Genomic DNA, 18,621 nt, shown 5'->3' on the forward strand with positions numbered 1-18,621 from the left:
TATCGCGAGAAAGTCTCGATCTCGCGGAAGCCCGTGACGTCTCCGAATGGCTGAGCGTGCGCGCTCCCGCGCCCGAGCGCTCGTCTTGTCCTGGGCGTGCTCGCCGCCTCCCGCGTCCCTTGCCATAGGGACGCAGGCAGCGGCGCTCGTGTGTCTTGCATTGTTTTTGGAGCGCTCCAAGAGCCCAGCGTCTTCTTCGGTGACAGGCCACGTTGGCTACTCGGGTGGACTCTCCTCAAGCCTCTGAAAAGCTGGACTCGTTTGTCCTAATGGAAGGCGCGCTCCCGACCCCCCATTGTGCACGCGCGGGGACTTTAATGCTCACGCCATCCCACTTCTTTTCTTTTCTTTTTTCTTCTTTTTCTTGAGACAGGGTTTTTCTGTGTAGTTTTGGTGCCTGTCCTGGAACTCACTTGGTAGCCCAGGCTGGCCTCGAACTCACAGAGATCCACCTGCCTCTGCCTCCTGAATGCTGGGATTAAAGGCGAGCACCACCACCGCCCGGCATGGTCCTCTGTATTAATGGTTTGTCTAAGTGCTTGTGCTGGGCCCACAGTTTTGTGAGCCACAGCCATGGTTTTTCCTCAGGCCTAAGAACCTGACTGCAGCTCCCTGCCACGTGGGATTGTTGTTTTGTTTTGTTTTTCAAGACAGTGTTTCTCTGTAGCCTTGGCTGTCCCAGTCTCAGCCTCAAACTCACAGAGATTCACCAGCCTCTGCCTCCCAACTGCTGGGATTAAAGACATGGGCCCCCACACCCAGCTTACATGGGATTTCTTAACATGGCTGCTTACTTGAACCAGCTAGTGATGAGAAAGAATCTCATCACTGGACTCAGTGGGTACAAGTGCTTTGATGACCTGAGTTTGATCCCCATGTAATGGAGGGAGAGAATTAACTCCTACAGGTTGTCCTTCCCCATCCCCCACTATAGACACAAAACCACTGAGGCGTGCATGTGTCCCATCCCTACAACAATAAATAAATAAATAAATGTGATGTTTTTAAATAAGATATGGTAATGCCTGCCCCATTATTCTTTTTTGCTTAGGATTGCCTGGGCTATCCAGGGAATTTTGTGTTTCCGTATGGATTTTATGATTGGTTTTCTACTTCTGTGAAGACTACCATGGAGATTTTGATTAAGACTATATTCGAGGGCTGGAGTAATGGCTCAGTGGTTAAGAGCACCAACTGCTCTACCAGAGGACCCGGGTTCAATTCCCAGCACCCACATGGCAGCTCACAACTGTCTGTAACTCTAAGATCTGACACCCTCACAGACATACATGCATACACCAGTGCACATAAAATAAAGATAAATTTTTTTTTTTTTTGGTTTTTCGAGACAGGGTTTCTCTGTGCAGCTTTGCAAGATAAATTATAAAAATTATTTAAAAAAAGACTATATTCGAGCCATACATTGCTTTTGGTAGGATGGTCATTTTTTTCTAATAGTCTTCTAGCCTATGAGCATGAGAGGTTCCTCTAGCACTTAGTGTTTTCCTGGATTTCCTTTCTCAGTTTTAAAGTTTTCATCATAGAGATTCCTCCTCTCCTTGGTTAGGTTTACTATGAGGTATTTTATTTTATTTTTTAAATTTTATTTATTTATTATGTATACAGTGTTCTGCCTGTATCTCTGCAGGCCGGAAGAGGGTACCAGATTTCATTACAGATGGTTGTGAACCATCATGTGGCTGCTGGGAATTGAACTCAGGACCTCTGGAAGAACAGCCAGTGCTCTTAACCTCTGAGCCATCTCTCTAGCCCCAGTATTTTATTTTATTATTGGTGCTATTGTGAAGGGGAGTGTTTCCCTCATTTTCTCCTCAGTATATTTGTTGTTGATTTATAGAAAGGCTATTGAGTTTTTCAGGCTGATTTCATATTCTGCTAATTTGCTGAATGTCTTATTTAGTTCTAGGGGATTCTTGTGTAGTCCTTAGGTCTCCTACATAGAACAGTATCGTCTATGCATAGAGGTATTTTCACTTATTTTCCTACTTGTGTCCTGATTATTTCTTTCCCTTGTCTTATGCTCTAGTTAAGATTTTGAGCCTATATTGAACAGATGCGGAGACAGTGGACATCTCTGTTTTGTTTCTGATTTCAAAGGAATTGCCTTGAATTTGTCTACACATAGGATGATGTTGACTACAGGATTGTCGTGTATAGCCTTTATGATATCGAGGTATATTCTTTCTTGTTCTATTATCTCTAGAGCTTTTATCATGAAGATATGTTGGGTTTTCTCAAATGTCTTTTCTTTTTCCATTGAGATGATACTTTGATTTTTGTCTTTAAGTCCATTTATATGATTTATTACCCTTATCAATTTGCATATGTTGACCATAATCACTGCATCTCTGAGATAAAGCCAAGTTGATCAACCATAGTGAGTTATCTTTATATTGTATGCCTGTATTTGTTTTGCAAGTATTCTGTTGAGAATTTTTGCATCTTTGTTCACCAAGGATATTGGCCTGTAGTTCTCTTTTGTTGTTGTTGTATTTTTGTCTGGTTTGGGTATTGGCTTCATAAATGGTGTTTGGAAGTGTCCTTCCTATTTCTGTTTTGTGGAGTCACTTGTGAAGCATTGGTTGTAGTTCTTTCCCAAGATCTGATAGAATTTTGCTGTGAATCTGTCTTGGCCTTGGCTTTTTAAAGTCAGGGGAAAGAGGAGCCCTCATGCACTGTTGATGAGAGTATGAACTTGTGTAGCCACTCTGGAAATCCGTGTCGAGAAGTCTCAAAAAGCAGACACGAGATCCACCATATGTCTCAGCTGTAGCATTGCTTCTCATACCCACAGGACTGACATCCTACTCCACAGACACTTGCAGAGCCATGTTCATTGCTGCTCTGTTTATATAGCTAGACATGGAAGCAACCTAAATGTCCTTCAGTTGATGAACAGATACAGACAATTTGGCACATATATGGAACAGAATCCTATTCAGTTAGTTGTAAAGAAAAATGAAATCATGAATTTTGCAGGTAAATGGACTAGAAAATGTTATACTGGGTGTGGTAACCCAGACCCAGAAAGACAAACGCTGCATGTTCTGTCTTAATTGTGAATCCTAGCTCTGAATCTTTAGATGTGAATATATACATAGTCCAACTTTTTCATCGGGACCATTGGATCCCTAATAAAGACACGGAGACTTATTATTTACTATGAAAACTCGGCCTATAGCTTAGGCTTGTCCCAGTAGCTCCTATAGCTTAAATTAACCCATTTCTATTCATCTATGTCTTGCCACATGACTCGTAGCATTTACCTGTTTGTCCTCCTGCATGTCTTGTTCCTTCTCCATCTGGCTGACGACTCTGCCTTCTTCTTTCTAGCGTTTTCTTTGCCCCGAAAATCCTGCCTAGCTATTGGCCATTTAGCTTTTTATTAAACCAGTCTTCACAGTGTACAAAAAGATTATTCCACAACATATATAACCTTGTGTCACATCAGAAACTAGGAAAGTAAACGGGACACTGACGGTTTGGGGAGAGGGATGGTAGGGCACAGGTGCCATGAAGAGAAATGGGGGGTCTAATTGGGAAGTGGGGAGGGGCAGGTTTTGAGGTTTCAAAGGCCACACACCATTCCCAATGAACCCTCTCTGCTTCCTGCTGTGACTCAAGATGTGAGCCCTCAGCCCTCAGCTTCTGCTCCAGCCATATGCCTGCCCCCTGCTGTCTACTGTCATAGGCTCTAAACTCTGTAGAACCATGAGCCCCAAAGAAATTCTTTCCTCTATAAGTTGCCCTGGCCATGGTGTTTTAGCACAGAAATAGAAAAGCGACTAAGACTGCAATCCTGGAAAACTTGCTTAACCTCTTTATTGTCTTCATTTCTCATCTGTCAAATGGGAACAGTAAGAAAAACTTCAAAGTGTTGAGGTGAACACGGAATGATGTGATTTTCATGAAGGATGTAACAGAACTGCCTGATGCTTAGTTAATACTGTCTGTATACTGTTATTACTGAGGATGGAAAGCCAAACGGGAATCCTGGTCACATGGGTGAGGATTACCATGCCACTTTTCTTGGCTGTCCAAAACACCCAGAACAGTGCCTAAGCACATCAACAGGTTGTGTTTAAGTATTTTGGAGGAGATGGGGATTTCCTGGGGGTTGGATTGAGGCTTCATTCGTGCTAGATCAGTTTCTTAAGACAAAGCTATGTTTTCAGCCTACACACACACACACACACACACACACACACACAGAGAGAGAGAGAGAGAGAGAGAGAGAGAGAGAGAGAGAGAGAGAGAGAGAGAGAGAGACTGACTCACCAAGATGCCCAGAGTGCTGACTTGTAACTTGCTCTGTAGCCCCGATAGGTCTCTTTGACTGTTCATTCCTCCTGCCATAGCTTCCCGAGCAGCTGGGATTATAGATCTGTACCACCATACCACGGCTCAGCTGTTAAAGTCCTTTGCAATAATTAACTTTCTTTTTAAGCCTTGTTTTCCAGGACTGTAAAAACCAATCAACCAACAAACACAACCCGCCCCCCTCCGCCAACCCCACCGAATCCAGTTCAGTCTTTGAATAATTTAATTCACAAATTCCTGTGTGGCTTCTGTACCTGAGTGCACAGTCTTTTAATTCAGTGTGCTAGATCCTGCTGGCTGATGTTGGATGTGTTTTCTCATGGATTGGGTACTGTGGGTGACTCAGTCTGAACTTAGTCTGAACAGGTCACCTGCTCTGATCTGCAGAAGCCACATCTGTTGGTCAGTCAGAAACAGTGAGCACATTCTTTCCAAGGAGAAATAGCAAATGTTCTGGCAGAAGAGGACTTCTCGAATATATATTTTGTTTGTGTTTTTGGCTTTTGTATTAGTGACTCTGATTATTGGGCATCTATTTAAGTGAGACTTGTTAGAACATTATTATTGGGAATGAGAAGAATAATGCTTACGTTTTCTTCCCCTGTCTTTAAGAAGGACCTTAGCCTGTCCTGGTTTGGTGAAGTGGAAGGATTCCAGGGGCAAGCCTGGAGGAGCATTTGCTGTGAAATGTAGGTGTACTTCTTGACATGCGGAAGGTGGAACAGCGATATTATCAAGAGCTTCCTTCATTTTTCAGTAAAGTGACCCTAGTAGCTCCCATTTCTAGCTCTCTCGGTTTAGCACAGGGACATCTTAGATGAGGGGCCTTGAATTCACTTAAAGTACTTTGAAAGCCTGGCTGTTCGCCTTCACCCAACCCTGGAGTGGTTGAAATAACAGGGCTAAGAGTCCTCTTCAACTGACAGCTTGATCTTCTAGCCTTGATCTCTCGCTTTGAAAGCATTCTCCAACAGAGTCTCCTTGAGGCGTTCTTCAAGAGCTAATGAGCTGAAAGATAAAGAAAGAAAAGTATGTTTCTGTAACCCCAGTCCAAAAGGAGAGAGATTCTAAAATTCCAAGGAAAAGCTCATGTTTTTCATAATGCATGGATTTCTATCTCAGTATAAGAATTATATTATGTGTATATTATATTATCCATTAAACAGTACACATTCTGCTATGTTTGATTCAATGAAAATAAGCTACATTTCTTAAATGTGCCTGGATTTTGAAAGTATAACCTCTTTCCACCTTGCCTTCAGAAAACTTAAGATTCCGATGGGGCAAACAGACAAAATGAACAAACAACAATGTTATGCTGAGTGAGAAAAGCAAAATATGACAAGGACTGAGGAGTGGAGGGAAGGCTGTATCAAACAAGGCTTCAGGTAAAGCCTCTCTTAGGAGGCCAATATAATATTGATATGGCACGAAGTGGAGTATCTGTATAAGTTTCTGGGGAAAGACCGTCGCTAGTTTTTTTTTTTTAAGATTTATTTATTTATTATGTATACAGTGTTCTGTCTGCATGTTTGACTGCGTGACAGCCCCCGTCTCTAGTGTTTTAACAACAAAGGTCCTACACAGGTATGGGTGGAGACAGCATGAATGGATAGCTATGCAAAATGAAGTCAGAGAAATAGTCTGATACAGGTAATGTATGGCCTTATACTTTGTTACCCTCTATAGGTGTGTGTGTGTGTGTGTGTGTGTGTGTGTGTGTGTGTGTGTGTATTGCCTTTTAAAAACTTTTTTGAGGGGCTGGAGAGATGGCTCAGAGGTTAAGAGCACTGGCTGTTCTTCCAGAGGTCCTGAGTTCAGTTCCTGGCAACCCAGTGGTGGCTCACAACCATCTGTAATGAGATCTGTTGCCCTCTTCTGGCAGGCAGGGATACATGCAGACAGAACACTGTATACATAATAAATAAACCTTAAAAACAAAACAAAACCTTTTTTGAGAAAACATTTTCATACAATATATCTGATCACACTTTTCCCCTCCCCAACTCCTCCCAGATCCTTCCCACCTCCCATCACCCAAATTAATGCGTGCCCTTTCTCTCTCTCATTAAAAAACAATGAAACATAAGTAAACCACCACCCCGAAACACACAAGAAAACTGAACCCTAAATATATAAGCAAAAGATCAACAAGACAGAAAATGGCCAATGAAAGCAAATGAGGCCTAAAGTCTATGAAAGCATCATTGAATTTGTTTTATGTTGGCCAACTACTACTAGGCATGGGGCCTACCCTGAAGTTTGGTTAATATACCTAGTGAGACTCCATTGGAGGAAACTAATTTCTCCTTTGCCAGCAGGTATCAATTGTAGATGACTTCCTGGTTGGGGTGGGAACCTATTTTGCTTCTGCCTCTCAGCTCTAGGCCCCCATCTGGTTTGAGCCTGTGCAGATCCTGTGTGTTTTACCACTCTCTGAGAGTTCATATGGGTGTCAGTTCAGTTGTGTCTCGAAGACAGCTTCCTTGGAGTCATCCATCCCTGCTGGCCCTTACAAGCTCTCAGCCTCCTCTTCTACAGAGATCCCTGAGCTCTGAGGGGAGAGGGTTTAGGACTGAGTGAGTGCTCCACGGTCTCTTACTCTCTGAATACTGTCTGGTTGTGGGTCAGTTCTAACAAAGTGTTAGTTCTCATTTAGAAGAAGTTCTCATTATCGGAAGAAGCTTCTCTGATAATGATGGATCTATGGAGGACAGGGATGAAGTGGATTGGGAAGGAGGAGCTATAGGTCACGTGGTAGCTGTGTTATTTAAACAAGATGGTGGTGATGATAATTACTACATAACGGATGGAGAATTCATTGGAACTGCTTTGGAAGTCTTGAAAAGAGGAAATGACAGAATCAAGTGAGTTAATTGATAACTCAAGCACAGTGGGACTAGGGAAGGTCTCCATGGCAACATTGAAAGGAACATCTCTTGCAGGTACAAGGGATGCTGTCTTGAAAAATGAAACCATCCACTAACAATTACAAAGGAGACAGGCTGAAAAGCCAAAACTGGTGTCCTCTTCCAAAGTTAGGGTCCTGCTCGGAAAACTATAAGGTCTGAAGAGCTGGGAAGGGTTTTGAAAACACTGAGTCATTGGTGTGTTTTACCTGTCCAGGGCTTCTGGCTCACCCTACTACAAGACCCTGACCACTTTATCTAGGTCTTGCCCTGCAGAATGATGCTTGTTCTCTGGGTCCTCATCCACATCCACGCACAGGCTCTAGAAACACAGTCACAGACAGAGCTTGACTGAGCAGATGGTGAAGCGTGGCTCCGCTCTAGTGGGAAATGCTTTACTGAGGAAATGGAAGGGTTTGCTTAACGCACACAGTTAGGAACCTGGATGTGCTTATGGCACTAAGTCCTGAGGCTGTTGGGAAAGAGTAGAAATAGGAAACCTGGATAACACAAACCTTGTGGACACTGTTGTGCCCAGATCGTGACCCCCAGAGAGACCACCAAAGACGAGCATACCGGATTGCAAAAACAAGGTTTAATTCTGGATATCCAAAAGCAATACAAGCCTAGGCAGGGACTTCATCCAATATATCCAACGTAGTGAAGGCTGGAGGAAGTGCCCACCTATCTGCAAGCTCAGTTTTTAAAGGGAAAAATCACAAGGTTACATCATTTAGGGGTGCTAGGACGGGTACAATTCTGATTGGCTCGCTTCTAGGGGCTTTCTAGAAATCATGGCTTAATCTTACTTCTAAGGGGGTGGTTGCCCGCCACCATTGCTCATTGGCTGCCCTCAGGTGGGAACATTTTTATGGTCAGTTACCCTGGAAACCAGGGTTGAAACATTCTATAGTCCGGCAGTCACCTTGTGACTACCTTGTGACTCTGTACTTTTACACTTCCTGGTTTCTGGAATCTGGACTGACTTGTTTCAGTAACTATTGGCCTATTCCTAGAAGGAGAAATCTTAGGCCTTAGTTTTTGGGTGAAAGCATTTTGTCCTTATTTCTAAGATGGCTCATTTTGGTCTCACAGACACAGGGGCACTTTTTCTTCATTTAAATCTCTGTCCTGGCAAGGTTACTGGAACAATCCATTACCAGGATGATTTCCTCAGACTTTGGCAAAATAATGAACTGTAATAAACTGAGTCCAGGTGCTGGAATCTTCCTGGCATAGCATTAGGGAAGGAGGCAGAAAGCTCTGGGACATGGAAATATGGGAAGAGATTCTCTCCCCGTCCACTATTTACGACAGGCCTCTAAAAGTATTCAAAATAATAGAGGCAATGCAATTTAAATTATGAGAATCTGTAGGAAATACATATAGATATACCCATAGAAAACTGAATTCCATCAGGGTCTTTGGGTCATTGCCATTAAATGGTAGGTACTGACAAATAAGATACAGTGTATGTTTGATCACTGGGAGCTAAACGTTAAGACATTTTTCATTGTGACAAAACACACTGAAGGTTTATCACTTTACGGATTTAAAGTGTTCGTTCAGTGTCATTAAGCATATACCCATGGTTGAACAGCAATCACCACTATCTGTGAATCTGCAGAATTTTCTCATCATCCCCAAGTGACACTGTTAAAAAAAAAAATCCCCAGTCCTCTCCAAACACCATACACCAGCAAGTTTTATGTTCTTATGAATCCATGAATTTTTATTAATAGAATTCTATATTTTTTTTACTTTGTGTTTTCAAGTATCTATTTTGTAGCATATATTGGAATTTCATTTCCTTTAAAATGTGAATGATAGGGTTGGAAAAAAGGAAAATAGTACAGCTCTTAAAGGCTAAGACTTACAACCAAAACTTCAAAAATATAAATAATAGCTGGGCATGATGGTATCACCTGCAAGCTCAGGACTTTAAGGCTGAAGCAGGAGGATTGTCACAGTTTAAGGCCCTCTTGGGAAGCACAGTTCAAGGCCAGCCTGGGTTACAAGGTGAGACAACTTAGTATTCCATTATATGTGAATATCATGTTCTATTCATCTGTTTATCTGTTTTGATATTTGTTTTTGTTGAAAATAGATATTTTCATACAATATATTCTGATTGTGTGTCCCCCCCAGCTCCTTCCAGATCCTCCCCATTTTCCTATCCACAAAATCCACACCCTTTCTTTCTCTCACTAGAATACAAACAGGCATCTAGAATAGTAATATTAAATGATAATAATAATAATAAAATAAAATAAAAACAAACCAGGATAGGACAAAACAAACAAGCAGGAAAAAAAAGAGCCCAAAGAAAAATAACAAGAAACACATACAGACTCTGAGACACACATATTTGCCCACACAGAAAACCTATAAAAATAAAACCAGAAACCATAATATATAAGCAAAAGATTTGTAAGGTTAAAAAAAATGTGCCAGGGTTGGGGATTTAGCTCAGTGGTAGAGCGCTTGCCTAGCAAGCACAAGGCCCAGGCTTGGGTCCTCAGCTCCAAAAACAATCAAACAAACAAACAAACAAACAAAAAAATGTGCCCAGCCAGATGGTGGTGGCACACACCTTTAATCACACCACATACATACAGCTGCCTATGCCCAGCAGTAAGTAGATGGCCAAAACAAACTGAACTCAATAGAACTTTTGGAGGTTTTGTCTTGCAAGGCTTTGTCTGGGCTTTTGTTGCTGTTGTTTCGATTTTTGTTTTTTTCAAGACAGTGTCTCTGTGTAGCTTTGCAGCCTGTCCTGGATCTCACTCTGTAGACCAGGCTGGCCTCGAACTCACAGATATCCACCTGCCTCTGCCTCAGAGTGAGCGCTGGGATTAAATGTGTGCCCTACTGCAACCCAGTGTTCTTTTTTTTCTTCAGTGCAAATAATTCCAATCCCTTTAGACCCAAGCCGAGTGCATTTTTCACCGTGTGAAACTTTAAAAACTGTTGCGAGCATCCTGTGCAGCCTCTCCATTTAAATTTATTTAAGTGGACAAAAGCTGGACACATACTTGTTTTTTTTTTTTTTCCAAATAAAACTCTCTGGATTTGTGGTTGATGACCTTGGGCATGTTAAGCTGCTGTGAGGTAGGGGAGATATGGTTATCATCCCTACTGGCTTTTTGTTTGACGGAAAAGACTTGCCATGCACCTCCACAGGCTGTGTGGAGTCTTAAACAAAGAATCTTCAGCCTCACTCTGAGGCTCTTTTACAGGCATGACATCCTGGAGAAGAGCCCAGACTTATTTTACAATCTTATAAATGTTGATACTTCTTTTCTATTTCTTGTAGGTTCTGTCTGTAAAGCACCCCTGCGCCAACCCCCACCCCCCTCACCAAGATGCAGCTATCCCATCGGGCACAGTTACCATTCTACCTGACATCTGAAGATACAGCAGTTCAGTGTGTGTGCTTTCTCTGTGGGCAGTTGCTAGGGGGGAGAGTTTACCATACATTTCATAACTACACAAAGCATCATGAATGAATATTCTACAGCTTGTTGCAACAATTTCCTTTCTTTCTGTCCTAGTTAGCTTTCTGTGGTTGGGATAAAAACACCATGACCAAAAGCAACTTGGGGAGGAAAAGGACTATTTCAGCTTACAGTTTATAGTCCATTGTGAAGGGAAGGTAGGGCAGGAATTCGAGACAGGAACTGATTAAGGCCATGGAGGAATGCTGCTTACTTGATTCCTCTTCAAGATCGTGTTCAGCTGTCTTTCTTATACCTCCTAGGACTACCTGCCCAGGGGTGGCATCTCCCACAGGGAACTGGGCCCTTCCATATCAATCATTAATCAAAAAATGCGCGCCGCCACCCCTCCCCCCCGCCCCCCAATACTCACTTATAGGCCAATAGGATGGAGGCACCTTCTCAGTTAAGGTTCCTCCTTCCAATTGACTCTAGTTTGTGCCAAGTTGACAAAACAAAAACAAAAACAAAAAACAAACACCCAACTAGTACTGAAGGGGACTCCTGCAGAATAGGGGTTCCCTCTGGCCCCTGGATTAGGTACAAACCACACCCAAACACCTGTGTTCATGGAGAGATCCTTTATTAAGTGGGGAAGAAAAGTTAAAGTGGCTGCTTTCTGACTCAGGCAGAAAAAAAACAAAAACAAAAAAAAAAAACCCGGCAGCAAATGACCTTGCAGGTGTCATTTTTCAGAGCAGGAAAAGGGGAGGTCTGTGTTAGAAAGGGCTAGGATGTGGTGGTTAAGGGGATAGGGGATGAGGGGAGGGAGAAGAGGTGTTTGTCCCCAGGGACAAAGGACAGCCTCTGGATAGAGAGGAGACAGATGTGGCACATAAGCCAATGGTGGTTTATAAAGGGAAAGAGAGAAACCACATGTCAGGATGAGGTGATTCATTTTAATTGGGTGTGTTAATTAGGTGAACCAAAGGGGGCTTTTGATTGCTGGACTTTGGTAGTCAGCCTCAGGAGGAGGAAGTGGCCAAATAAGGAATAGACCTTGGGGGCTAGCTTTAGGAAGGTAATTTAACGGTTTTTAGCAAGGCAGAGGGAGTAGGGGAGAAGGGCAAGGCCTGCCAGAGCCTCATGCTCGAGTGGGCTAGTGTCCCTTCAGGTACACTTTTAAAAAAACATTTATTTTAGATAGCGTCACACTATGTAGCCCAGGCTGGCCTTGAACTCATTATACTTCTATCTCAGTCTCCTGAGTGCTGGGATTATAGGTATGCCTCACAACAACCAGATGCAGTTTCTTATTACTTTAATGATTAAAAAACCTTCCAAATTTTAGATTCCTTTTGGAGTAAAGCAGGTTCTTTAGACCTGGCTATGTAAACTGCTTAGCACAATGGCCATGGATTTAACACCCAGCAGTATAGACAGCAAATATATTTTTTGTTATTTGTAAGGCTATTTCTCAGCTGCAAAATTTCCGTTTTCCTCAGGATCAGCCACATGTCTCCTGAATATTCCCATTCAGCCTCAGGGATGATTGATCAGAAAGCACTCTATGCTTTTTATTTGTATCCATATTGGGACTCAGCATACAGTTACTAAATTCGGGCAAATAAATGCAGTATTACTGTTTTTTTTTTTTTTTCTTCAGCCTTTGAGCACCACATTGTCCCAAGGTCAGTGCCATAGTGGTCTTGTTAACAATAACACAACAACAACGTAGACCACTTCAAGCTGGACAGTGTATTTCTTTAATCCCAGCACTCAGGAGGCAGAGGCAGGCAGATCTCTGAGTTCAGGCCAGCCTGGTCTACAGAGTGAGTTCTAGGACAGCCAGGAGAAACTTTGTCTCCCAAAAACAAAAACAAAAACAAACAAAGACCACTTCAGATGTCATTTTTTTTTCTTTTCTTTTTTCTTTTTTACAATTAGCCATGCCAGTGTAACATACCTGTTAGGATTTGAATGTGTACACTGACCTTGTTTGAAGTGGGCGCCCCTACTTTTTCATAAGGGGTCGAATCTCATTAGTGAGGACTGACTTAGTCACCAAGGTGACCCAGCTCCCAACACCGTGGGCACCAGCAACGTGTAGGAATCTAAGACATTGAGACCACGGCAAACTCCTGCCGGGAGCCTTGGTTTAACTTAAGTGAAAGTTGACTTTGTGTTTCAGTTCTCCCAGAGAGTGAGGACAGTTTCCTGAGACTTAAAAGTGTCAGGTTTCAAACCTCCGATACAAGGTTGAGGCGTCTATTTACCACATCAAAGAGGACCTGGCAACCAGGCTCTCCCAGTATCCCTCAGTCCCTACCAGTTACAGGGCCCTCCTGGAGGGTATATCCCACTCCTTACCCTAAACTTCTCTAGCCTAGGGGGCTGAGCTGCTCTTCCAATCATTTTGGTTGCCTGATCTTTTTGTATCTTTGGGCCTCCTGGCTGCTGCACCTGGTTCCCCTCTCCCCGCCACCGCATAGCTCAGGGTCATCAAGAGTCTTCCTTTCGAAACAAACAAAGAAACAAACTATATATATATATGTAAAATTTATTTTACGTGCATTGGTGTTTTGCCTGCATGTATGTCTGTGTGAGGTGTTGGATCCTGGAGTTACACAGTTGTGAGCTGCCATGTGATTACTGGGAAATCGAATCAAGGTCCTCTGGAAGAGCAGCTCCAGGGGGCTTTTACAGAGAACTTTTTCAGATTTTTCAGGACCTGATGCTTTCTTTCTTGAGCCAACTGCGCTGAGACGCACCAATGAGGGGCGGTCCAAACTTTTTTGATGCCCAGACCGCTGGCTTTTAAATTCTGCATCCATGAAAACATGGATCCCGGATTTCGCGGGCTGACTGCGGCGGGGTGATCCTGGAGCTGAGCCTGCCATTCCATCTCTGCTTTTCCGGGTCTTCGGGAGAGCTCAGGGGCGTAAATAGAAAATGAGGACTCTCAGGGGTGCGCGGAGCATCGGGCACCCCTGAGGCTGGTTGAAGTACAGTGATGGGGACTTGTTTTGATGCTCCAAAGCCTAAGGTGAGTCTTCTGGGCCAATGGAGACTGGGGCGCCTGTTGGAGCTAGCTGAAGGACACCGCCGCTCTGCGCAAAAGCAGAGTGTAAGAGAAAACAGTTTGCTGGGCCCGGGCAAACAACCCGCGTCTGCTGGCAGATCCTAGAAACCCTGGCACCCTTTTTAGAGCCAGAAACTGGGGGTGCAAGCTGATGTGGCCTGTGAAAGCAGGTGGGAGCTTGTGGCCCTGGAGCCTTGGGCTCCGGGAGCAGGGAGGAGGAGCACGCTATCCCGAGGGTATGATTTAGTGCTCTTCCCGGGACCGTGCAGGGTCCGGGGCGCAGCTCAGCTTCCTTTGCAAGGCCCCAGGCAAAAGTCTCCCTGTCCCGCTGTGTTGAGAGCTGCCCCTGGTACCTGGGTGCAACACCGAGAAACTTGTTGATGGAATCTTGTGCCCAGCGAGTTAACAGTTTTGACTTTCCTGAGATGGAAACAGTGTGCATTTATTATATACTTTGGAAGAGACTCCCAAGAGCTGGCTTTGATTATCCACCCAGGTTGTTTTTTAGGGTTTTTGTTCCCAGCTAGGGTGCTCAATATGAGACTCATTTTGCATCATAAGATACAGAACTTGTGACTTTTAATGACATTTGATTGAGACTTCCCTATCTTTGGTTAATTGCTAGCACATTTTACACGACATAACCTTTTCTTAACGTAACAACTCCAGCAGATTAGCCCCCTGACCACTGACTCGATGCTCTGAAACAGCTGGTAGACTAGGCAGTGAATGAAGTGTCTTGTGTTGTGCAGTGCATGCAACCCGGATAGGTCCAGTTTTGAGTAAGGCTAGCTGATGTTCAGGACCTTAATGTCTTCGAATGTAGCTTTCCTTCTCTCAGATGAAGTGCACCACTCCTCACGTGCTTGGGGCCAATCTTGGGCCTGCTAGAGATGTCGTACTACAAAGTAGCGTCATGCATCTCTTTGGTCCATCCTACTCTCAAGTGGAGTCCTCTCAGGTAGGGCCTGGGTTGGTTTCTGAATTGAATAACCAGCCCAGGTGTTTGAACACTGAAGTTTCCAACTACCAGTATAGACAGCACCACAGCATCTGTCTTAGAACTTAGAACGTGCTTTCTAAGATGCGTGTAGTGCACAATTGGCTAACTGAGGTGCCCATTAACATATCAAAGCTGACACTGGCCTCCATCCAGTTTTTCTCAGCATCCCACAGTCCTCACCTGTTACAGGATCCACCTGGCTAGCACACCCTGCCCCTACCCTACACTTCTCCAACCTAGGGGACTGGGTTAGACTACCCTCCCCCAGCTGCTTTTCCCGATATAACTCAGCCATTTTGCAATGCCAGCCCTTTTGGCCTCTTGGTCTCCTGTTCTCCTGTCTCTCCCATCTTTCCTCCCCTGGCTCAGTCTGTCAGTCATGTCCACTCTGGACTCTCCTGGATGTCTCTGACTCTGGCTATGCTTTCCTTCATATCTACAATAAATCTTCTCCTCACCATACCCAGGAGCAGTCATGTCCTTTTATTTCTTGTTTTCATTCAATGGCCTGCATCCCTAGCACTCATTCTGGAGGCCAAGGCCAGAGAAGGTGATGTAGAGGCCAGCCTAGGCTGTGTAGTCAGACCCTGTCTTAGAAAAGAAAAAAACAAAATAGAAAACTCAAACCCGTCTCTTGCCTCTAAGCCAAAGGCAATGCATCAGGTGACCAATAAGGTGTGTTAAAATTCTGAAATTGTAATAACTCATCTGCTGGCTCCCTGCTAGATGGCAGTGTCTAATAGCGAATCAGAGACTCCATTGTTACTGTGTTGCTGCTCATCTTGTCTTCTCAAGGGCAAACGTTAAGCAGTTTTCAAGTTCTTTTTTATACACAACATTCAGAAACCCCTCCTCAGGATTATACCTAGAAAATAAAGGAAAAGATGATAATTTGGCCAGTGTTATATGTATTCGTAAATATGGCATAGTACAGAAGCCTTCCCAGTCTCTATTGAAGTGCTTTTATACTTATGTACAGTTGATTTTCCCAAGAAACGGAGTGAGCGTCTTACTTACTTAGTTGGTTTTACACCACACCAAACCCCCTCTCCCCCAGGCTCACATTTGCACACTTGTTCCTCAGCTGGTGTTGCGGTTCTGGGAGGTTGTAGAACCTTTAGGTGGTACAGCCTGGGTGATGGAAGGAGGTGACTAGGGATGGGCTTTGAAGGTGATGTTAGCTCCTGGTTCTGGTTTGTGGGAACACCCACCACTTGGTGCTCCCACCACCGTGGAGGGAGCTGTTTTGTCCATCATCCTTTTCCACTGGGGTGAACCGAAATCCTTTGAAAGGGAAAGCCAAAGTGAGTCCTACCTCCTGTAAACTGCTTCTGCCAGGGTTTGTGTTGTTGTTGTTACAGTAACACCAGTGAATGAATATGTATAAGTGTTCCTGAAATGGGCTTTGGAAAAAGTAAATACTAAGTTTATTTTAATTTACATGCCTTCTAAATACTTTTTAAAAAAGATTATGTAAAATCCTCGTTTTCAGAAAGAAATGCTGAATTACTAAAAAGGAAAATGGAGCCAGGCACACACACCTTTAGTCCTAGCACCGTGGAGGCAGAGGCAAGGGAATCTCTGTGAGTTCACGCCCAACCTGGTCTACAGAGCAAGTTCTAGGACATCCAGAACTACACAGTTCTACAAAACAAAACAAAAACTCCACAAAAATAAAGCACGCAAACAAAAAATAAAAAGGAAAATGAGGCTAATCATGAGACTAGATAATTTGCCTAATTAGTATGTTAGAAGCCCTTAGTTCAGTCCTGAGCATCACTGCCCCCTCCCCCAATGTCTGGGGGATGTCTAGGACAGTGCGCGAGATACTGGTATTCAAAGTTGGCTCAGCAATACAGAAAAGGCAAGTTATGTTCTGGGAGCAGCAGGAACACAGACCTCGAGGAAGAGACCAAGGAAGGAAATTAGAGAAATACAGTGAGGTACACATCCATGCTCTTTTTTAGTGTTAAGGACGGGGCCTTGGGCCCCGTGTATGGTAGGCAGGTGATCTACCACTGAGCTACAGCCCCATACCTGGGCCTCTTTTTAAACTGACACTTAGACTCTTTGCAAAGGCATGGGCAGACTCCAGTCAGAGGCAAGATACCCAGTTTTCATTATAGGGACATTTATTTATAACTAGCTGAGTGGAGAATCCGAGGGGATGGGCCTGGGAAGAACACCAGTTTGCGGGCTTGGAGGGCAACCACTGCAGGGATAAATGAGGAGTCTTGATGTGGCATAGTTGAAAGGAGGCAGTAAAAGTGTTTGAAAATATAACACATTCCTGCCCACCTACCGTGGCATTTCTAGAAGGACAGCCACAATTTAAGGGGTGTGCTGGAGATTTTTGTTTGTTTTGTTTTTTTTGAGACAGAGTTTCTCTGTGTTGCCCTGGCTGTCTTGGAACTCACTCTGTAGACCAGGCTGTCGTTGAACTCACAGAGATCCACCTGCCTCTGCCTCCTGAGTGCTGGGATTGAAGGTGTGCACCACCACACCGGGCATAGAGATTTATGCAATGTAAGGTGACAATATCTCTTGGAGAACCAAGCCTATTTTAGAAATTAAGCATTACTGTGAATAATTAAGGTCTGATAATTAGATTCTTCTGAAACCCCTCCCTGGTGTTATCTTTGGCCCAGCAAAGACATTTGCTATCGACTCCCCAGTTGCTATGGAGAACCAATCGGAAGAGTCATTTTATAGCTGTTTGTCTTCTGCCTCACTTCCTTCCTGCCAGTGAAGAGAGGGGCAGAGGAGAGGAACGCATCGAGTGTCAGGACTTGTCATGGTTGATTTTGATGGTCGGCGTCATGGAAGCATGACCTGGAAATGTCATGAGGGTGTTTCCAGAAAGGTTTAGTTGAGAAGGGAAGCCTTGCTCTGAATGGGTAAGGTAGCGGCAGCCCGTGTGCTGGAAACAAGAGAGGAAGTGACCTGAGCGTTGGCCTTCATCCCTATCTCCTGACTGTGGACACAAGATGAGCAGCCACCTCACACTGCTACTACTGTGTGCCTTCCCAGCTGTGATGGACTGTCTGGTCCCATCGTGAGCCAAGCCCAATGGTCCCTTAAGTTGCTTTTGTCACATACTTTGTTACAGCAACAAGAAAAGCAGCTGTTTCAGAGTTAGATGACTTAGTGGGTTAAGCACACCAGTGGCCCTGATTTATCACCATCATCTGGGATGTGGCGGAAATCGTCCCTTGGTTCAGTTGCCTGGCCCGCACAGCCAAAATTTGAGGCTAGGCACCCACCGTCTGCTGATTTTTCTTGAGATACTCAGTCTTACCTTCTGTAGAAGAAAAGAGGAGTAATTTTAAGATGATGGTGCTGCTGGTTTGGTAGAAGAGTACTTATAGACGCTCCACCCATCCAGACCCTTTCTGTCCAGCAGATGGGCAGCCCTGGATAGTGTCCACCAGCCATCCAAAGCATTGCAGAAGCTCAGCGCTCAGGCTCAGGAGTGTTAGTCAGTCCATTTCAGAGGTTATATACCATGGCCTATAAACAGATACATTCCTCTGTATGGGGCATTGTCCTGAAGGACTCGGGTTCACCCTGTAGGCAATGATGAAGCAGAAACAGGGGGAAGCCTCCCCCTCTTGGAGTGCCATTACATTGGAGCTTGAGGGCTTTCTTGGTACTCTCTGTGGGTCCATCTGTCTTCACCAGTTGGAGGACTTCTGACTTGATGACATGCTCCTGGCTAATTGCTGGCATGGGTTAGATTGAGTGCTACTATTGTAAGTGTACCCTAAGGCCTGGCAGGTTGCTGCAGAGTGTAATTCACGTACTGGAGTCTGATCTTCAGTGGGGACCATTTAACCACAGTCAGGTTCT

At 44.1% G+C, this 18,621-nt stretch overlaps 1 protein-coding gene across 1 annotated transcript in view; it reads left to right on the plus strand.

Annotated features, from left to right (window-relative positions):
- Positions 1-13,632: 13,632 nt before the first annotated feature.
- The window catches only part of Fut10 (fucosyltransferase 10), a 73,192-nt gene continuing 68,203 nt past the window's right edge, over positions 13,633-18,621 (plus strand). The window contains exon 1 of the mRNA XM_059244382.1: positions 13,633-13,733. The gene's annotated coding sequence lies outside the window, so the exon portion shown is untranslated. The remainder of the gene's footprint in view (positions 13,734-18,621) is intronic.

The sequence above is a fragment of the Peromyscus eremicus genome, chromosome 17, assembly GCF_949786415.1.
Source record: "Peromyscus eremicus chromosome 17, PerEre_H2_v1, whole genome shotgun sequence".
NCBI lineage: Eukaryota > Metazoa > Chordata > Mammalia > Rodentia > Cricetidae > Peromyscus > Peromyscus eremicus.